Genomic DNA, 22,371 nt, shown 5'->3' with positions numbered 1-22,371 from the left:
GGAAGTTTGTCTCCAACTTAATTAAACTTTTGTCAAATCACCGACGTCTCTCTAACTCCCGGACCTGCCACTTTCCTTGGTGACGAGGGTGAGGTTGTGGAAAGTGGCCCCTCACCCCAGCTTTGGGCCGTGCCTGAGGAAGAGACTTTGTGGATAATCTCAGGAGCGCAAGTGAGATCGTTGCCTTCGTACACATTGTTTTCCTGGTAGTTTTTTACGCGACTGCTGCTTCGCACAGCCAGTCGAGAGAAAAACGGTCCCGAAGCCTTGGCTCTAGCAGCGTGGCGTGGAGTGGTGTCGTTGGCTTTCAAGGTAACAAAGCTGATTTCCAGTCTCCATCAACGTTCACTGCCTGCACACCAGTTTCAGCATCTTCCCTGGAGAAGAATGACAGAAGGTTCTGTGGAGAGATGGCACGTGAGAAGTGCTTGCTGTCTGAGGCTCCCCAGGTTCTAACTGCGGATGTTGGCAAGTTCGTCGGAGTGCCCTGTGACATTGTCAGTAAGCGTGCTGTGTGGACTCCACTCTCCGCATTATACAGTGTTCTAATTTTATTGAGGCAGCCTTTTAAAATAGGTAATGACGAGCCGTTCCATCCTGTCTGCGCGTCTCAGTACACCGTCGTCATGTCGTAAGTACGTAGGTACTCGTGTAAGTCCTAAGTGCCTGACGACATCCCTTGAATGGCATGTCGTTTGTGTTTGGGTGGAAGAGGTTTTTATTCTGAGATTCGTCTGGAACGCTCACCGACATTTGGAAATCAGTCTTCCGATGCTAACAGTGAATATTCGAACGATATGCCTCGTTCACATTACAGATGCTGCCGTGCCGAGTGGCAACGCATTGATCACACATGAGTTCAAGGATGCAGGAAACATGTGAAGAAGCGTTCTGCCCCTCGGCCTTCCAGATCGAAGCCCAGGTGTGGAAACTGGAGACTGCTCTGGTACACGCTCCGACGCGCGTAGCAATGCATATTCTGTTAGTATAGGCTCAAAGCGTACTGCTTCTAAGACGTGACTGAGAGTGCTCCAAATCTGTAATTTGCTTTGTGTTGTTGTTTTTTTAAGATTTTATTTATTTATTTGACAGAGATAGAGACAGCCAGTGAGAGAGGGAACACAAGCCGGGGGAGTGGGAGAGGAAGAAGCAGGCTCCCAGCGGAGGAGCCTGATGTGGGGCTCGATCCCAGAACGCCGGGATCACTCCCTGAGCCGAAGGCAGACGTTTAACTGCTGTGCCACCCAGGCACCCCATGTAATTTGCTTTGAAGGAGTACAAACATCTTTTATTTTGTTTTAATTAGAGTAAAATATACATAACATAAAATGGACCATTTAACCGTTTTTTAAGTGGATCATTCATGGCGTTAAGTGGACTCACTGTGTTGTGTAGCCGTCACCACCCTCCACCCCAGGACTCCCTCATCCTTGCGAGCTGAGATTCTTTCCTCTGTTCCTCCTACCTGGCGGCCCCGGCACCCACTCTTAACTTCTCCGGCTAGGACTTTGTCTACTCTAGGGACCTCAGGTACGTGGAACCGTACAGTGTTTGTCCTTTTGTGTGTGGCTTATTTCTATCTTTAAATAGGCTTTTTTTTTTTTTTTAAGATTTTATTATTTATTTGTCGGAGAGAGAGAGAGCACAAGCAGGGGGAGAGGCAGAGGGAGATATGGGGCTTGATCCCAGGACCCTGGGATCATAACCTGAGCCGAAGGTGGACACCTAACCAACTGAGCCACCCAGGCGTTCCCCCCCCACCTTTTTTTAATAAGGAAAAATGTGTGCCCTCTTGTAATCAGTTTTGCTCTCGGGCTGCGGTGTTCAAGTTTGATCAAGGAGATGCTTCCCTCGTGGACCTAAAAACACTCAAGTATTTCCAGCAGTATTAAGCTGAAGCCATATTATTTGCCTGAGGTCAAGAGAGCAATTTCACGGAACAGGATCCCCGACTCACCATGTTCTGACTTTATGATGATGAGAAAGTGATGTAGAAACCGTACTTGGAATTTTTAGTTTGGACCTTTTCCTGGGCCAGAGAGATGCAGCCTCCAGTCGCCCCCCGCCCATCATAAGGGTCAGCAACCTGCACACTTCCCACCATTCTGCCCCACACAGACATCCTGTTAGTCACCTCGACACAGTGCTTAGTAGATCACATGGGAGAGTCGACACTTTATTATCAAATAGACTCTGTATTAGACGCTCTAGGCCACCTGCAGGCTCTCGTGAGTGTTCTGGGCACGGCGAAGGTCAGCTGGCCTGAGCTATGAGATTCAGTGCTGGGTGCATTAAATGCATTTTCACCCTGTGGTATTTTCAACTTATGTTAGGTTTATTTATTTATTTATTTATTTATTATTTTAAAAAAAATTTTATTTGTTTGTCATAGAGAGAGCACAAACCGGCAGAGTGGCAGCAGAGAGAGAGAGAGAAGCAGGCTCCGTGCTAAGCAGGGAGCCCGATGCAATGTGGGCTCGATCCCAGGACCCCAAGATCATGATGGCTAACCGACTGAGCCACCCAGGTGCCCGTTATGTTAGGTTTATTGGGATGTAACCCCCCGCTCGTCGAGGAAGAGACTACATGAGAGCGGTCTTGCCTGTGAACTTGGCAGCAGCCTTTCCTGAGGCCTGTCAGCGTTCCTGGAAAACAGCCTGGTGTTTCCACATCTTCTGCTCCAACCGGTCTTGCCTGGCAGGACGGAGAGCTGGCAGTGGGGCTGGCGCCTCCGCTCAGCCTCTCAGCCTGGGCTGGTGGAGTTCTCGGTAGAGCCCTGTCTGGGTGCGCACGTCATGACTTATTTCAGCGATTCGCTGGGCGGTGAGCTGGTCCCAGGCAGCCAGGCACGCACGCTGTGCAGGGACCGCCGTTCGTTCGGGAGGGGCGCTGAGGCTCTGGGCTGTAGCCGTGTGCTCTTACAGCGTGTGTCAGCTCAGGGTGCACGCGTGTACGTAGGGGAGGCCGGAGGGAGCACGCGGAGCGGCACACTGGCCCCCCGGTTCCGCTGGGCAGGGTGCCGGGGCTGGGGGGGCACAGTCATCCGGCCGCCACCGGTTCGGGCACTGTTTCTATGGAGCTTCCTGTTTGTGGTAAGAGAAGCAAAACCTTTTGTACCTTTATAGGCCTGATAAGAATCAAACGTGATGACTGTGGTTTCAGTAGCGTCCGACGAGTCTGTTTATGCCGCCTGTATTTTCTGAGGGACGTGTCTGAGGAGGGCGGCCGGCCTCCAGGTCACTGACAGCACCGTGAACACACGTTTAGAGTGCGAGTCTGTCTTTTGCCCTAGGATCTTTGTTTCATCCTGTTCTGGCATCTGTCTCAGTGTGGGTGTGGATCGCAGAGTTGTGGAGTGGGTTTAAAACAAGGCCTTGATTTCAACTTTATTTTTATTTTTTTAAGATTTTATTTGTTTATTTTGGGGAAGGGGAGTAGAGGGAGAAGTCCCGACCTGGGACTTGATCCCAGGACCCTGGATCATGACCTGAGCCGAAGGCAGATGCTTCATTGACGGAGCCACCCAAGGCCTTGATTTAAATACGGGACCAGGACCAAATAACATCCATGTTTGAATTCAGTCCTATCGTTGATATATTTAGTTAGACACTCTGGCAATCAGTCAAGTATTCTACTTCAAAAAATAACCACAATACCGTCTGAATTAATTTTTTGGTTTAACTCGTCAGCGATAGGTGTCTGGGGAGAAAGCTAATTGGGGCGCTTTTGTACCGTGAACACTCTTAAGTGCCGTTAACAAATGAACGGCCTCCGATCCCCGGGCAGACAGTTTGCAGTTGAAGTCTGCCTTCTGTTATGCACCTGACCACTGAATGCAAGGTGGCACCTGCTGTGTTGTACCCCCCAGCTCCCCCATAAGTCATTGTTGTGGTTCCCTTTGGGTGGCGAGAATGTGGCACAGATGCGGGGCTTCTGCCTGCATGTCCCCTGATGGACTGGGGACCCCAAGTGATCGCTGTCTTCACCCCTGATGGGGAAGGTGGGCCCCACTCCTGAGGAGTTTAAGCTCAAAAGAGGAATATAGCAAACGCCCCCAGGCTATTTATGCCTCCAGTGTCTGTTGAGCCCCCGCTAATCTGAGTCCTCGCTGACCAGTCCACTGAGATTGCTGACCTGATGTCCTCCATCCTCCTCGCCTGTCCCAGACCCTCCTGCTTTCATTTCCTGTTTCCTCATTGGGTCTTCGAGGTCCTCTTATCTTTGCAAGAACTCCCTTTCTCTTTCTCTGCCCGACTGGTACATGGAAATGCTCCCTGAGGCTCACAACTCACCCCTGCAGTGTGCAGGCTCAGGGAGCAGTCCCCTCTCTTCCAGCTGGGGTTTTGTGCAGATGGGGGTCCAGCTGGGAGAGGGTTCCGATTATTGGGTTTTTGGCTCAAAAAGTTCCTTACTGTCTGGGAGGCATGGTCACAGCAGTTTAGTGCCTAAACTTAGACCGCGTGGAGGAGTGACGGAGGAAGTCCGGAGCATTTTCCGCCCCAGGATTCTGTGGGAGGAATAAAACTCTAGGGGGTCGGAATTATTGATACAGATTAAACCTGACTCTTCCCATCTGATCTGTACTTCGTTTCCAGAATGGTTAAGCCCCCTACTGGGGTGGGCAGTGGCATGTATTTCAAGTTTTATGCTCTTCTTCATTTTTGAAAATTCAGCAAATAATAAAATCTCAAGCCGCTCACAGGTGCCCTCGCCGGTGCTGTTCCTCTGTCTTGGCGTAGAACACGCGTTGGGCACACTCTTCACAGTAACATGTCAGAGATAAGAAGTATTAGATACTGACTTCAAGAATTCATTGTTTTGGTCTCGTGGGTTTGTCGCCAGTTGCATCCTTAAGGTCCCTTCAGATTATATGGCTGTTTGATATAAAATATTTATACAGTATTTATTTTATGACTATAGAGGATCGCACACTTAATTTTCTTTACCACTCCATTTTCTTTATTGCTTTAACATTTGGAGGTACTGTTTCTGAGATTGTAGGTCTTAACACTGTGATTTCTTGGATTTTTTTTTTTTTTTAAGTTTACTGAACTGGCTGGTGGAGATTTTGTCAGATTTACTCATTTGTGTGGCTCAGAAGTTTATGGAAAAATGAGTATGAGAACACGAGATATTGGGCGGCATATACACCATGGTGTATGGATTATTGCTAGAGACGGGTTTGGGTGCCTGCAGGGGCCAGTCACCAGCGGTGGGCTGAGGATAATAATGCCCGTCGTGCGGGTTTGTTACGGGATCGGGTCTGTCAATGCCCAGCACGTTCTGGGCGCAGAGTACATGGTAGTGGCTATTACTAGGGCTTCTTTTTGAGGCCAGAAAGTAGTAGAAAATGGTTATGGGGGCACCTGGCTCAGTTGGTGGAGCATGTGACTCTTGATCTTGGGGCTGTGGTTCAAGCCCCATGTTGGGGATAGAGTTTACTTGAAAAAAAAAATGTGTTTCTTTATTAAAAAAAAAAGTGGTTATATCTTCCTGTTGTTTTCTTTTGTTATTTACCGTTAGAGGATTTGGTGGTAGCACAAGGGCGGTCTCGTTCTGTTTTTCGATTGCATTCATATCGTCTGAATTTGCGCATTCCCATCTTCTGTTCTGGTTGCTTTTACAGCTGTGGAGCGTGATGTGAAAATCACAACAGATCACAGTAAGATTTTCTGTGTCTGGAACCTTTGCAAATCAGTCAGTCTGACCAGCCAGTCCTTTGTGCAGGGAGTCATGGCTTTACGTTGATTTTTTTTTCTGTTTTAAATGTTTTTATCATGAAATATTTTAAACATTTAAAAAAATATAGAGAATGATATAATGAACATATATACCCAAGCCCTCAGTTTTATCAAATGTTTTATATATTTGATGTGTCTTGGGGAGTGGGTGTGTGTGTGTATACATTTTTTTTTTTTTTTAAACAAACATCCCGTCTCCATGGGACTGGAAGTTCAGGGGCTATGGGGTCTGGTTCTCTGCTCTCTGGTGCCGGGGATGGTGCATGGGGAGTGGCGGTCTTCACAGAAACACTGTCTATCCTTCTCCAGTGGCCTTCCCCTCGCTTCTTGCCGGAGGTAACATTGTCACAGATAGCTGGCTTTGGAGGAGGGCAAGTTTCCTGTTGGGCTCAGCCAGTGATACAATTGTGAGTTAAATTCGGAGTACCCTCAGGGAACTTTCAGCACCTAGAGACACGGTAGGGCAGATGAATTCAGAAGCAGCTCCTATTGAAGCCGGAACAGTCTCCCTGCAGGTGCCGAGCCACGGTAGCTGTTGGGATGAACTTGAAGACGTGAAGATGGGGCAGGCGAGCCAGAGCTCCACAGTGGGGACAGTGTTCCCGAGGGATTCAAAGTAGGTAGTTCAGGATTGCCTGGACTTTGTTATCAGAAAGGAGGAACAAGAGAAGACACAGTGGGCAGAGAGCAAGACCCCTGAACCCTAACCTTACAGAACCAGCAGCGCTAGGCCCTTGATGGAGCAGGGCATTCCGGAAGCAGGCCAGCCTGGATGAAAGTTTCGTTCCTGTCCTTCTGGCTGTGTGGCCTGGAGTAAGCCACTTGCCCTCTCTTACTTCGGCTGCCGGGAAGTTAACGTGAATTGAGTTTTTTAGCTAGACATGGCACTGTTTTGAGGTTCTGTTGCCTGTGAGGATTTGAGATAAGCGGGTCCGTGATGAGAAGCCTAAGCCTTACTGGTCAGTCACAGATGTACGGAGTGACCTCCTGTACATGCAGTCATGTACACGGTGAGGCCGCCGGCGCTGTCCTTCCTCCAGTACCTTGTGAAAAAGACCACCCTCTTCTCAGTCATCAGGGCTGAACCAGGGACCATCCACAGTTGCTTTTCCGTGACCCCCGTCCCCTTCCAGTCACCAGAGAGAGGTCATTTGGTGTCTGCATTCTCTCTTGCATTCATGCAGACTTGAGCCCGCGTCCCTTCCTGCCTGGTCCCATCTAGCTGTCCGCTTTCTGCCCTGACCTCATTCCACTCTCCGACTGCCGGCAGTCCTCTTCCCAAGCGGCAGATGCGGTCATGGTAACGTCCTGCCGACCTGTGCCCGTGGTTGCCTGTGCCCCTAGGAGAAAGCCTGTGTGCCTCAGTTGAACATGAGTGTCTGTGATCTGTCTCCCTCATCCACCTTGTCCCCTCCCTGATGATTCCTTCCTAGCTTTGTGCTCACGCGAATGCCTTGTGCTGCACTTGCCTGCCTTAGTTTCCTCTTTCAGGGTCTCCGGGGTGAGCCATGGCTGCTCCCCGCGCACCGCCCCCGCCCCCGCCCAGCGTGTGGGCTGGGTGTTGCCCTGCACCTGCCACGGTCCTTCCCCCAAACACGCTGGCTGCTTCGAGGGGGCAGTTGGGATGTGAGTGTGCACGCAGGATGTGTGGTCACAGCCCAGCCCTGGAGAGCAGTGGCAGTCACACCTCGTGTGTGTGTCCCCTCAGGTGCTTCTGCGGACGTGGGGTTACTCATTGGGCTCGAGGGGGGCCTGGGGCCGTCCACGGACGTGGGGTTATGCAGCAGGCTTGAGGGGGGCCCGGGCCCATCCCCTCCTGCAGGGGCAGAAAGGGAATGAGCAGCGAAGCAGTGCCCCTAAAGTTGGGGGGCTGTCGGTGCTGGAAGAGACCAGACTCGGAGTCCCCTGCTTGTCATCCCCTCCCGGCAGAAGCAGGGCGTGTCAGAGTGATGTTTTGCACGTCATCATCAAAAAGGAGAATTGGCAGAGGGCGTGATGTTGGAAAAGTTTCCTGCGTGTGAACTTCGCGGGAAGACTGTCCATTTCTCTGTGCTCCCGTCAGCGCGGGGGAAGCGCTCAGATGCTGTGCCTCCCTGGGTTCCCCTGGCCGCAGGGCTGGGCCCCGGAGTGGTGGTCTGGGTTCTGCTCTGCGCGGAGCCCAAGGATTCGCCACATTTCAGCCTGTCCCTGCTTTGCAAACTAGTAAGGTGACAGCAATAAGATCTTACTCCTTTAGTAAGTTGTATTCTTTACATTCTGTTAAATCCTTTTTTTTTTTTTTTTAAGATTTTATTGGGGGGGAGACAGAGAGAGCATGAGCAGGGGGAGGGGCAGAGGGAGAAGCAGGCTCCTCACTGAGCAGGGCGTTTAACGTAGGACTTGATCCCAGGACACTGAGATCGTGACCTGAGCCGAAGGCAGTTACCTAACCGACTGAGCCACCCAGGTGCCCCCTGTGTTAAATGCTTTGAAAAATGAAGTGGTCTCTTCCATTCTAGAATTCTGGAGGCTCTGTATGCACTTAGGACAAGAAGATGGCTCAGCAGCACTCAAAAGTCATGTCCTTAATTTCCAGGAATTCCTAAAATGTTGAACATTGCTGCCTCTGAAGTGGGTCGTTGCAGGGAAACCGTGCCCGCCTGTTTGATCAGCCCTCAGCTCCTCGACCCCGCCAGCGTTTGGTCCTCGAGGTGTGGCGGCCTCTCTGCCCCGAGGAAACCCGTCTTCTCTTGGATCCTGTCGTGTGAGAGAGCGCTAGTCTGCGTCTTCTGTCTGTCCCCGCATTGGTGCTTTCCCCACTGTCCACTCTGCTGTCCGCACACATCAGTGGTTTTCGTTGTATTTTGTTCCCTGCTGGTACTTGTGCGGATCCCTGGCTATTTTCCCGTATGTGGGTATTTCTGCTTATTTGTCCTGCTGTCTTCCCAGACTCCATAACTTGAAGACAAGTTGACCTTAGAATGTTTGCAGTGGGAAAGGATCAAAAGGCCATTTGCTTTATTGTCTCATTTTAGGAGTAGGTAAACTGAGGCTCAGGGGGCTGATGCGGCTTATGTAATTTGACACGGCCCTCCTTCAATGGAGTCAGACTAGAAACCAAGGTTCCTGACCCTTTGTACCTCGTGGGGCCTTTGTGTTGACTTGTCCTCACACACGGACCCTTTGTGGTCTGCTGTTCCGTTATCGTTAGCTTGGCAGGGAGCCTCAGAGCTGTTCGACCCTCACATGTCCCTCTGTCCCCTCAAAGCACATGTCACATAGCCATTCACCAAGCCCTACCAATTTTTTCTATGATTTAAAAAAAATTTTTTTTTTTTTAAAGATTTTATTTATTTATTCGACAGAGATAGAGACAGCCAGCGAGAGAGGGAACACAAGCAGGGGGAGCGGGAGAGGAAGAAGCAGGCTCACAGCGGAGGAGCCTGATGTGGGGCTCGATCCCATAACGCCGGGATCACGCCCTGAGCCGAAGGCAGACGCTTAACCGCTGTGCCACCCAGGCGCCCCTATGATTTAAAAATTTTATTCAGTTATTTAAAAAAAATACCAGCAGTAAAATTCACTCTTCTGGAGCCTTTTGTTCTGTGAGTTTTAACCCGGGCACTGATGCACGTCTCCTCACTGCGGACGGCGTGCGGGTCGTCCACCGCTGCTGCCTCTGCCTCTTTGCGGGGAGAGCCCCCATCCCCAACTCCTACGACGAGGGTCTGTTCTCCGTTGCCATGGTTCTGCCTTCTCCAGAATGTCACGTAAGAGGGAGCGTATCCCCTGCTGGGACCCACTTCTTCCCCCAGTGGGAGCGTATTGGAGGTTCCCCCGTGGTGTCGTGTGTATCAGTAGTCTGTCCCTTTCTTACTACTCAGGAATGTTCCAGCCATGGGTGTACCACAGTGTTTTGTTTTTCTGCCCCTCCCCCATTGCACTCCCCCTGGAAGCACACGAGGGTCCTGGCTGGTGTGCGGCTTTGTCAGCATACGGTGTTGCCGGGTCTAAAAATTCAGCCAAACTCGTAGGCGTGCAGTGGTCTCTCGCTGTGCTCTTAAGTTGCCTTTCCCTGGTGATCAGTGGTGCTGAGTGTCTTTTCATGGCTTTTTTGCCTTTCTTCTGCCTGTTACGTGTATCTCTGTGTGTCTTCCGTTATACTGTTTGTTATACCCATTGTATCATAATGTGCCTGAGTTTTTTATGTCAACAGTGCTGTCCACATACTCCGGTAGGTTCCAGATGTCAAGGCACTGAGCGAGGAACTTTATGTACATAATCTCATTTCGTCCTCACAAAATCCTTGTGACATAAGTAGTGTTTTCTCTTATTATGGGGGAGATAGACCCCACATCCAGTGGATATTTGTTGCATGCCTACCGTATGCTTTGAGCCAGGCGTTAGACCCATTTACTTATTCCGTGACTTTGGGCAAGTCATTTAATTTGAGTCCATGTTCATATCTGCTAAATAGGGATCTGTCTCACGATATGTTCTCTCAGGGTTATTGAGTGAGGGTTTTGAAGGAGAGTGTAGGAAGCGTGCCCAGCAGAAGGTCTGGCCCGTGGCATTTACTGAGGAAGCATTAGCATTAGCTTCTGGTCTAACACCTCCTACCGTTTGAGACTGTTCCTGCCCGTCCTGGCCACCTCCCTCTGGGAAACTACCCCTGGGTGGGTCCCCTGCTCCACTCTGGATCAAATACTAGAGCCGACACAAGATTCAGCCTTTTCCTTTTATGAAACGTGTTTCTCTGTTTCCTCTGTGCGGCTTACTATTAGACTGCCTCAGTTGGCCAAGAAAGATGCAGTTTTGTACGACAGACCTACCGTGCTGCAGTTGCCCCTGCTCCCCTTCCCCCTGCCATAGATGCAGAAGGGACCAGTGACCATGAGGATTGCTGCTGGCTAACCTGGATGCTCTCTTCCAAAATTCACATTTCATACTTTTTTTTTTCCATTTTGAAATCTTTAACTCTATATTTATCCAATAGCATAATTAATCAACCAATTAATTTTTAACTTTTTTTTTAAAGATTTTATTCATTTATTCGACAGAGATAGAGACAGCCAGCGAGAGAGGGAACACAAGCAGGGGGAATGGGAGAGGAAGAAGCAAGCTCATAGCAGAAGAGCCCGATGTGGGGCTTGATTCCATAACGCCGGGATCACGCCCTGAGCCGAAGGCAGACGCTTAACCGCTGAGCCACCCAGGCGCCCCCTAATTTTGTTAACTTCTTAATGTAGCCACAAACGTACAGATTTGGTCACTTTACACTTTCAGTACCCAACCTTAGGTATGGCAGGGGGGTGCTGTGAGCAGCAGTGTATGTAGTGTTGCTGGAATTTTTTTAATCTGTCATTTGCTAGTCATTTAATCAGGTTTTTTCTTTATTGAGCAGATCATTTGGGATGATTTCCTGGAAACCGGAAATACTTTGAAGAGATGTTGCTCTTTGACATGAGTGCCTCAGGTTTTCTAAAGTCAGTAATAGAAAAGCTGAATGAGCCAAGTGTTTCCTTAGAGTCCATCTCCGCTCCAGTGTTTATGTGAGGAATGTCTCACTTTTACGAATATCATCGAGGGTGATCTGGTTGGCAAGTTGATTCTGTTTAGGGTAGGACAGGAAGAGGAAACTGTAATATTAGCGAAAAGGAGAGGGTACAGCAGTGACCTTGTACAACTTGTCAGGTCATCCGTTGTGGGGTACGCGAGGTCTGTGGGAGCAAGGGTTGGGCTGCAGTGGGCTCCCCGCTCTCTCCTGTCCCCTCCCTGGAGCACGGGGCATGTCATCCTCCCCTGGGCAGGCGTGGATGTGATGCCCACCCTGTGCCGGGCGCATCCCCCTGTTGGCCTCCGTAATCCCCTCAGCACAGCAGGCCTTTGAAGTACAGGAGCCCAGAGGAGCGTCCAAGACTCTGGACTCTGGAGTAGACGGCCTGGGGCCAGGTTCTCGGTGGACTGCTCACCAGCTTCACAGGTGTGCACAACCTAATTGCTTTCTGCACCTCACGCTCCTTCATCTGTAAAATGGGTGTAATAATAGTGCCTTCCTCACAGGGGTAAACGATTGTAAAAAAAAGAACTGTCAAGAGGTTGAGTTGAAATGACCTGATTCTGGTCATCCGGTGTCATTGTTTTCAGTGACATGAGACTCACAGTAACCTTTCTGCTCTCCTCCTGCCCACGTGGGAAGAATTTCTCATTTTTTGTATTGAATGCCAGTGGAAATGTTCGATAGCATGTTTTTACTAGAAATACAAATATCGTGAAAATGACTGTTGCCTCCTAAGAAATGGAATTATCTAAACTAAGAGGGACATCTTTTTATATAAAGAAAGCCTGAGTATTTTTTGTAGAGTTACTGCGCCTAAAGCTAGTTATTTTAAGTGACAGTCTCTTCCAGGTGAAAATATTAAAAATGTCATCAGCTCTCTGTTAAAAACACAACACAGCACGAGTTTGTTGAAATGATTCGACTCTGCTGCTTTAATCTTGGCTTTGGCTGGGTTGCATGTGAGTTAATTTTTTTCCCCATTTGAGATGAGCACAATAAGGTGGGACCCTAAATGTGAGTCCACCAGGAGGAAAAACCGTCCGTGAATTAAACATCAGTCTAGAAATCCAGTTGACTTATCCCCGTGGGCAGTGTGTGGTGCTGGCTGGGTCTGCATCATTATTCTGAAGTCTGTGCTGAGGTCCTGTGACTAATACGTTCCAGCTGTCTGGGTCACTACTGTGGAGTACTGTTTATTTGAGGTAGCGATGCTGCAAACAGGAAAAGCTTTCCCGTTTGTTGGTTGAGAGCTTTGCTGGTAATTAGCAAAACAAGCCTGCCTCTTATTTGGGAGAGACTGGAAAGGCGGCTGAAGAGGCCATTGTGCACAACCACAGTGGAAAACAATTTGGCATTACTTAGAAGAGCTGAACACGCGTGCTCCGGAGCTGAGCCCTCCTCTCTTAGGTGTATACCCTGGAGAAACTCGGTGTGTGCCCCCGGGACAGGCACTGGAATGTAAATAGCATTGTTCATAATAGCAAAAACTGACAAATCCCCAGGGGATCCTCAGCGGAATGGAGCCACCTGTGGGTCTGTTCACACAGAGGGAACTGTATAGATAGCTGGAAATCAACCACGGCCACGTGAGTCGGCAGGGGTGAATCTCAGAATCCGCATCGCAAGAGGCAAGTCTAATACGTACATTCTGGTTTCACTTTACGTTGGTTTAAAACCTGGCAGAATGCAACCACATACTGAGAATATGTATGTGATAAAAGCCTACGGACAGCGGAGGAATTAGAATTGGTGCTAGTGGTTGTCTGTGCAGGGGAGTGGATGGGAGGGAGGAAGGGGCATAAAATCCCACAAAACCCCTCAGACTGCCCCTGGGGTATTAGGTGCATGGGATTTGTTTCCATTACTCTCTAGTCCGACACGTGGTCACCGAATAACACGTTACCCCAAACGTAGCAGCTTAAAACACTGATAAACACTGATTATCTCTCAAGGTCTGTGTGTGGGCAAGACGTCGGGAGCAGCTTGGCTGGGTGGTTCTGTTCAGGGTCTCCGACCTGGTTGTGGTCAAGGTCTCCGCTGCAGCATCTGTCCTCAGAAGGCTCGATGGGGCTGGAGGTGCTGCTCCCGGGCTCCCCAGGGCTGTTGCGGGGGGCCTGGTTCCTCCCAGGACAGAGTGAGGGGGCGCTGCCCTGGACCCTATAGGCTTTCAGATCCAACCCATTTCCCCAGACTGGATGGAGAGCCGTGCCTGCTCAGTGGGAAGCAGGAAGAGGGACCAGAAGCTCCCCTTCATCTCAGGGGCCACGCAAGAGCTTGAGTTGGGATGCAGAATCATTGGCGCCTTCTCCGAGTGTGGGGCTGGAGGAAAGTACATGGTGTGAGCTGTCTCTTGGGGGTGAGGGGGCCTTGGCTGCTGACAGCACCTGCGGGGGCTGGGGAGGGCAGAGAGGGACTCAGAGAGGGACTTGGGGAGTACAGACCCCAGGACACGTGCCTGGATGTCTGTCTACCTGTCCCTAGATCGGGCAGAAAGCTGGGACTCGAGATTTTGAGGAGAATTCTCTGGATTAAGGGCCAGTGGCAGCATCCTTGGTTCACTGTAATATTGAAGTCTCTGCCAGCTTCACGTGTTTTCCTGAGACACCCCCCCCTTTAATGGGAAAGGAGAGCCCACCCCTCACTTCCTTCCCCTACAAGTGAGGGTGTAGCTGGAAATGAACTAGACAAGTAAGGATAGGAGTCTGAGCTTCAAAAGTCGTACTTTGATGACTTTCTGCTCGCAATGCATGTTTGTTTTAATATTAGCAGGTTTTCAATGGCTGATTCATTTGCTTATCCTCACCAAAATCTTTGAGTAAAATTGGTGTTTCCAAGGGAGTATCATGTGTTTCCCTTGGTTTGGGGTAGCTTTTGCCTAAGTTCCTGCTGAGCGTCCTGGGGTCCAAGTGCTCTGGCGTGTGAGGCATTGAGACCCCCGCTGTCTCCTGGTAGGTTGCAGATCCTTGGGAACAGGTGCTCTCCAGCCCCCAGGCGAGGAAGCCACTTACAGCAGTTCTCTTGATTTTCATCTAGTTGGCGAGTGGACAAGATGCGCCTGAAAGCCAGGCACAGGGGCCCCGGCTCACTCCCTTCAGGCTTTTGTGTGCCCGCGCCTTCACATGTTGGACGTCGCCACCTGTAGACTGCGTGCAGGATTGCGGTGACCAGCGCGTGAAGGACCCCTTCAGGTCGTCTTGTGGGGACACCATGCTCCTGAGTGGTTTCGAGGCCGCCTCCGTCCTTAGTGGTAGCGCAGGGTGTGTCATTATACGGTCCTTGGCTTGTTCCAGAAATCCTCAACAGCAAGTGATAATTGCCTTCTGTTGTGGCCAAGATAAAAGGCACCAGAGGGGCCCTGTAATGCTTGTTTTGCTTCCCTTGGCCAACAGTGTGCTCTCTTGAGAAAAAAGGGAGAAAAAAAAAATATATATATAATGTCAAAATTACATTAAGGGTTATTGTGTTTAAAAGGGAAGTATAATTACTAGTAATAGTTATAGAATTGGTAATCATAATTAGAGTATTAATGGTAGTATTAAGAATGATTATTATTTTTTTAAAAGGTTTTATCTATTTTAGAGAGAGAGAGAGAGCATAAGTAGGGGTGGGGTGGAGGGGCAGAGGGAGAAACAGGCTTCCCGCTGAGCAGGGAGCCCGATGTGGGCCTCAATCCCAGGACCCCAAGATCATGACCTGAGCCCAAGGCAGATGCTCAACTGACGGAGCCCCCCAGGTGCCCCAAGAGCGATTCTTCTTCAGGGAACAAAGTGCAGTGCACCCTCCCCCCCCAGGTGGCATGTGAATATGTTTGACCTCTTGGCCTGGAGGTTGGTTTTCAGGAGAGCGTCACATGGGGTGGGGGCGCCACCTGTTATGGTGAGCCACGTCTTGAGCTTGGGGTCGGAGGATCTAATAGAGGTTTCATCCCTGGTGTCCTCTAGTTGAGTGTCCTTGTCATACATCGTCTCTGACACGTAGCTGCCTCCTCCGGAAGAGGGAACCGGCAGCTCTGCGGCCATCGCAGGCTGTGGGAGGATGGAAGCCTGCACGGGAGGTGTGGTGGGCGCGGTACCAGGGTGACGCGCGGGCCATGCTGGGTGACAGCCCCAGAGCACGGGCTGTCACTGGGTGCGTGGTGGGTCTTCCTGGGGACCTGGGAGGCCCAGCAGTCTGGCGTGGTTCCGAGGGTGCACGGGGGCCTCACGTGGGGCCTCAGAAATCCACAGTCGCGCTTCGGCCCTGGAAGCTCCCCTTCTTTTTTGAGTGGAGGTTTGGGTGACGCCACGTGTCGCTGCTGTGAGATCGATGTGAGTTACGAGAAGTTCCTAGAGTGGGTGAGGCTAGTGGTTGTTCCCCACATTCGGGATGCAGTCGCTCAGTTTGCCCTCTTTTCAATTTTCTCCTTGCTTAAAACCAACTAGTTAGAGCAACTTTTTAATCTGGAGGTTTGTCATATTTGAAGAACATTTCTCAACTGAAATAGCTCTAATTTAATAAAAATCCTTGGTGGTAACATGTTGTTTCGCTTATGCTTGCAGGGTGAGGGAGCATGAACAGCCTTGAACACGCCCCTGGGCATATTTAGCCATTTGCTTTTCATTAGGAGAAAGAAGACGGCCATCCGCTTGAGAGTGAGTCAAGATTTCTGTGCGACTTTTTATCCTAAAAATTTCAGACATGTGGAAGAGTTAAAAGAACGTGCAGTGAGCGCCTGTGTATCCACCGCCTACATTGAGCACTTGTTAGCATTTTGCCACATAGTGTGTGCGCGTACCTGTGTGTGCACCTGTGTGCGCGCAAGTGTGCGTATGTGTGTGCGTGTGCACCTGTGTGTGCATGCACCTGCATGTGTGCGTGTACCTGTGTGTATGCGTGTGCACCTGTGTGTGCGAGTGTGCGTGTGTGTGCCTGTGTGCGTGCATGCGTGTGCGAGTGCACCTGTGTGTGTGTGTGTTTGAGGGCTTGCACATTTTCCTACTGAGGCGTGGAAAGTAAAAGTAAGTTGCAGGCATCGTGACATTTTATCCTAAACTCTTTTCAGGATGTAACTTCTAAAAATACGGATGTTTTCCCCTGAGAGGCGTTTTAGAACATTCATAAACTTTGTGATATAGAATCATTTAATTAAAAGCAGTTGTAATTTCCTATTAAGAGGGGTAATTTTGGATTTATGATCCCTTCATAGCCGATGTAAATCAAGTCAGGATTTAAAAATCTTTAAGCAGTGATTTATTTAGTGGACAGATGGGCAGTATGACTTTGTTTGATATGAGGATCGTTTGCCTATAAAGGATTGGGATTTGCACCTGCCCGTGTGTTCTGCATGAGAGGATGACCATGTTTTCGTCATTCTGCGTGCTCTGCCCGTCTGCGCCCCTGGGGCTGGGGTCCCCTGGCAGCATTCACAAGTAGACTGGTCTCTGTGCTTGAACGGGATCGAAGGTCTTCACTGAGTTTTTAACCTGAACTCCCAGGAGAATGTGCCAGGCATACGCGGTCGTGTCAAGTTGAGGTTACTGTATTAAAACATTCAAGACATTCACAGTGATTCCCAGCGCCATGTTTTGACTACCCGAATTGAAACTTCCCACGAAATCTCTAGATGTGTTCAGCTCTGATGAGAGTTGCTGATGGTGACACATCACGACCAGTCATGCAGTCACTTGCTACCGCTCAGTGGTTCAGCGCAGTGGCCGTGCGCCGTCCCACGGGCTGCTCTCCGCTGCGAGTGGATGGGGTCTCCCTCAACAGGCCCTGGGAATCCAGGCATTTCTTCATAGAAGTTCAGGAGCTACAGTTGCCCGTTTAGAGCATCATTTGAGAAGAAGCCTCTATGTAAGTGAGCCCCAGAGGGCAGTGGAGGCTTCTTAGATTCTTGTGTCTTATTTAGAACATAGTGAGATTTCTTTGAAAGGCACCAGCATTCCGGAAGAGCGTGATGGGAGTTGTAGGTCTAGTTTGGTTTTCTACTTTGTGGCCTCTGGTTAGGCATGGAAAAGTTGAGGAGGGGGAGGGATTGGGGCTCCCCTTGAGGCAAAAAGGCTTTGACAGATGGAGAAGAGAAAGGTGTCTGGGGCCCTGTGTGGGGGCGTCCGTTCGCCCTCTGGCCCGGGGTAATGGTTTTTTCTCCGTTGAACCGGGGTGCGCGTACAGAAAGTGCGGTCTTGTTAAGTAGACAGCTCAGTATAAAGTCACAGACCGAGCGCTCCCCTGTGACCAGCACCCGGATCAAGAAGCAGAGCGTTTCCACCACAGCCTCATGCCCCCTTCTGGACACCAGACAGCACCTTGCTCCTGGGTGGCTGCTCCCTGGGCTTCTAAGAGCATAATTGCATTTTGCCTGTTGTTCTGTGTGTGCGTGTGTGACGTATGACGCGGGTTGTACTGTTTTGTGTCTGGCTTTTCTCAGTCAGCAGTGTGGTACGTTGTTGCACAGTGACGGAGTGTCCTTCTCACTGCTACGGAGTGTTGCATTGTGTGAGAATAAACCAGTTTCTTCTCTTAGATGCAGGTAGTCTTGGTGGGGGTTCCCCCAGTAGAAATGAGGATTACACAGGGTTTTATCCTCGTGGCTATGGTAGAGGCAGTCCTGGGTGTCCAGTTTCTGCTGCCCTGTGACGTGCTGGGGGCAGGCAGGCTGGGAGAACTGTGTGTGGTTTCTCAGTGATTCCTGCTGCTCTTCCTGGGACTCGGCACGTTGCACCTCGTTCCCCTCCGGCACATGTTTTCTCACCCTCTTCTCTGCCACGGGTACTCTTTCTGCACCCCTCAGGGGGGACCGTGCAGAACAGATCAAACCACAGGCCACCAGTGAATATTTAAAGTTCATTAGGTGCTGGTATTCGATGTTCAGCTGGGAAGGTGAGGGGCTTGCTCTGGACCACCTGTGGGTGGGGGTGGGCTCACAGGTGTGGGCGTGGGCCACATCCTGGAAACCAGTTGTGCCGTGGAGTTGATCGTGTAGACACAGAGGCTTGTGTGGGCCGGGCCTGTACTGGGACTGGAGTCGGGGGCTTGCTCAGTAAGGGGGGATGGGCACTGTGGAGGACAAGTACATATGCACTGCCCAGTTTCTGACCCAATAAAATGTGTCTGGCTGAATTCGGCAAGCCTACTGACTTCGAACCTTCAGGGAATAGAATGTTCGTTGTCCCTGTGGGATTTGCATGTGTTAATGGCTAAATTTGGTTTTTGTAAATAAAGTTTTATTCAAACGCCGTCATGTTCATTTGTTGATGGTTCATCTGTGACTGCTTTTGTGCTGCAGAATCGAGCAGTTGTGAAGAGACCAGGGTCTCTAGTTCGAGGAGTGATCGTATGGCCCGCAAGACCCGACATGTTTACCACCGGGTGCTTTGCAAAATGTTTGCCGACTCCTGCTGCACTTCATAAAAGCAAGGGCATAGTAGTGATAACTGCTGTGGTCTGGAAATCGTCTGAGCCCGTTCATTTTAATGTGAATGCCTTTATTTGTCCAGCGAATATTTCCCGAGAAGCTACTGCGTGTCAGGGATAAGATGGCGGTAGTCATGTAGGCTCTCGCCCTTGTGGAACTTACAAGGGGCTCCATGACCTTGGAGCTCACTCCAGGGTTGTGCTTCTGTGCATCAGAGCAGAAGCATAACGTGGAAATGCATGAGCACAGACTCAGCTGTAAACGAGTGTATGTGGGTTGTGTTTCTTAATTTTATAAATTTGGTAAGCACTTTCCATAATGTAATGGTTACGTCAGCTGTAAGGCAAATGTACTACGATCTGGATAGCCATGGCCGTGTGTCTCAGTGTGTCTGAGAGTCCTGACTGCTTCCACGTGGTGACCGCAGACTCTGGAAGGCAGCGCATCTGGACTGGGCTGTGAGCTTTGACGTGCTCTTCAGAGCAAGCCAAGCAGACCTCCCCTCTCAGGCTACACGAGTAACATAATAAAACTCAACCGGAAGAACGGCATACAAGGTAATAAAGTTTGGAATGTGGTGTAACAGGTTCATCTATCTGTGGTGGCACGCTTATCTGTTTGCTCAGGTGAGGCTGTAAAAGTTTGTTTTTTCTTAATGGGAGATCATGACAGGTGAAACTTTTTAATGTTGTTTTAAGCCCACGGGCATTTTCATGTGTGCTCGTAGATGGTGAATGGGTGTGAGGCACTGCCCCATCGTCACCCCAGGCTGTCCTCCGACACACAGACAGGAAACGCCTCAACTCCTCTCCGCAGACCCTTCTTGCAGCCCGAGCCGTCCTTTAGGAAGGTGGAGGGAGGTTGAGCATCTGGATTGTAGTCACAGCTGGTCAGCTGCGTGTGATAATGTGAAGGTGGGAGAAGGCATGAAGTCCTGGCACTGTGTGCTCCTTGCCTTAGGAGCTATCTGACATCGGGTGGGACGCTCCTGGCCACCTTCTGGGGCAGTGATGTGGGTGACGGTGCTTTCCCCTGAAATCGGAGCCCGTCGGGTGGGCTGCCTGCGGGAACCACAGAGACGAGCGTTAGCTGGTGTGGGGAGGAGTTCACGAACGGGGGCCAAACTCTGCACGGTTTGGTTTTGTTGCCGTAATTAATGAAGTTAAGGTGTAGCTCTTCTTTGTAGGATGAAATGCTATGTATCCATTCAGACTTTATGTTTTTGTGTTTAAAATGTTTTTACAGATTCAATCCTAGTCTTCATTTTAGTAATTTTTTTATAGTGGTGCAGAATTAGGGAAAAATGAAAAATGAGAATTGAGAAGACCGACTGTTGTTTTCCTCACGAAACTGGAAACCGTAGGCTTAACTGAAGTGGCTAAAAAGAAAGTTTTCTGAAACAAATTTGATGAGAGGCCAAATTACCTCATCTGTGGTGTTAGAAAAACTGGACTTCTGTCCTTCTAATGGGAGCTCTTTGGCCCAGAACTCCAGCCTCAGGGGCCTTTAATTGGTCAAGGCCAGCTCATTAAACTTGACTTCCTCAGTCCCTGGTTTTGCGTCTGGAGAGGGGTCAGTGCTAACGTGCACACGAGGATCACGTGGTAGGAGCCAGTTGTGGTTTAGAACGAGTCTCAGGATGACTCTTGGTCGCAAGTAAACCCAAGCTGAAGTGCCTGTCGGTGAAAGCGTTGTTGACTCAGGCAGCAGCTGACGGCCGTTCTCAGGCTGCAGGCGGGAGCCCCCAGCAGCTTCAGGTCCACACTGTTGCAGGGATCCTCCGGGACACTAGTGCTGGGGCCTCACTGGGACTGGGCCAAGCGGCTGTCCTGACTGGGTCGTGTACTTCGTGCCAAGAGCCCAAGGTCAGCGCGTGTTTAGCTGAGGATGAAGCCCTGAGTCCGGCAGTGCGGGACACTTCCCTCCAGAAATCGGGCTGGTTTCCCGCAGCATCCGTGGGTGCTGCGATGATGATGATGACGACAATAATGATGGTAATAAATGCACCTTTTTATGTTTGCAAAGCAGTTTTGGGTGTGTTCTCTTGTGTGGCCTGAGAAGAGCATCAGGAAGGCGGGGTAGAGAAGTGATTAAGAACCCAGATGCCGGGGCCAGGTTGCATGGGTTCAGTTATTAGCCACAGACGATTTTAGACACATTCCTTATCCCCTTGTGTGCCCTAGTCTCCTCAGCTGTGCCGCAGAGATGAAGGTATACCCGCGAGGGCTCTGGGAGGGGCTGAGTTGATGGCTATGTGCTAGGTACTTAGAACAGTGCCTGATAAGATGTGTGCGGCCCGGAGGTGACTTGGCCCTGCAGCGTGGTGTGAGGACATGGCTTCCGTTGCAGAGAGGCTTGGGCCACCCCAGAATGCTGCCTCACCAGTTTCTTCATTAAGAATATCATCCCACAGCGTTGAGAAGAATGTCTTATGGAGAAATTATTCAGATTGACCTCCTGAAGGAGGCTTGCCCTGGAGGCGGGGGGGGGGGGGGGTGGGGGGGGGCAGACCTTNCCTTGGTATGACCCAGACGTCTGAGGAGGGTCATGCTGCTTTCTGAGGACAAAGACAATGATTTCTTTGTACTTACTGTGGACTCAGGACACTGGAAAGTTAGAGTATCACTGCGGGTAATCTGTAATATGCCCCAAATGTGCTGCTGTCCATGCAAGGGAAGACACGGTGGGGACTGCAATTCGGGGACTCCCTGCAGGGCTTTTGGAGAAACACGGTGCTGCTCAAAATTTCCAAAGCTGGCCTCGCTGCAGACTCACGCGCTTGGCCCCACAGCGGCCTTGGCCTGTGCTCCCCTGCTGCTCGCTGCCTGGCGCGTGGGAGGTGCTCAGATACTTCTTGAGTGAACAAATGTGTCTGAACTGTGCCTTTGTCTTCAGTTCGGGTTTCTTTTGAGAAGTTGTTTACCGTGTGGATGTCTTCAGGAATTCAAGCTCTGACCCCTGGGTGACCTCCTGTGTCTGAACACGCTGCGTTCTATTGTCTCTTTAGACGAAGGCGGTGCTGTTTTGAGTGTTGATTCCAACACCTGGTTTTACAATGACATTTATATTCCAAAGAAGAACCCGTTGAGAGAATAAAGGGATTAGCTACTAATTCTGTAGAAACGACCCTCGGTTTGCCAAATGCTTGTGGGAATCATAAGAGGTTCTGAGATTTAATCCTACTTACTTTGTTCGGTTCCTTGGGAGCTTTTTTGCCATGCTAAGTCGTCCGGGATTGAATATTAGTAGTTTCTTCACTGTCTTAACATGACCCCTTTTTATAGATCCCGCTGGGCCCTGTTTCCGGAATATCAGCAACAAAGTGCTTGTGGCGATTGTCCTCCTTGGTATTCTCCATGACGCCCTGCCCTTATCCTGCCGATGACCACACTGCGGCCCAGCCTGCGTGTCGCCGAGTGGCCACAGGCTCGCTTGTATGGCTCACACACACTGTACCGTCCGTTGGTGGGGGCCGGTCCATCCTGGGGTGCTCCAGCTGCCTGGGGGATGGAGTCCCCCTGAGGACTTTCAAAGTGTGCCCTGTCGGGGTCCATAACCTCCCCAGCCTCCTCCCTGTCCTCTTCTTTTCTTTGTCTGGGATCTTAGAACCTTTGAAGCAGAACAGTGATTCTTCAAGTTGGTTTCCGGAACAGCAGCCTCAGCGTCACTTGGTCATGTGTCAGGGGTAGACATTC

General features: G+C 50.3%; 1 protein-coding gene across 7 annotated transcripts in view; it reads left to right on the top strand.

Annotated features, from left to right (window-relative positions):
- The first annotated feature begins 1,188 nt into the window (after positions 1-1,188).
- Positions 1,189-22,371, top strand: part of SGMS1 (sphingomyelin synthase 1) — a 262,265-nt gene continuing 241,082 nt past the window's right edge. For 4 of the 7 annotated variants that reach the window (XM_019794256.2, XM_019794258.2, XM_034662375.1 and 1 more), the window contains exon 1: positions 15,819-15,911. The gene's annotated coding sequence lies outside the window, so the exon portion shown is untranslated. Of the gene's footprint in view, positions 1,531-15,714; positions 15,912-22,371 lie in introns of those variants that run through there. The other 3 variants (XM_034662373.1, XM_034662374.1, XM_034662377.1) reach the window with 3 other exon arrangements.

This window comes from Ailuropoda melanoleuca, chromosome 6 (assembly GCF_002007445.2).
Source record: "Ailuropoda melanoleuca isolate Jingjing chromosome 6, ASM200744v2, whole genome shotgun sequence".
NCBI classification, from domain to species: domain Eukaryota; kingdom Metazoa; phylum Chordata; class Mammalia; order Carnivora; family Ursidae; genus Ailuropoda; species Ailuropoda melanoleuca.
The sequence above is the reverse complement of the archived record's forward strand: the minus strand, read 5'-3'. Positions and strand labels throughout refer to the sequence as shown.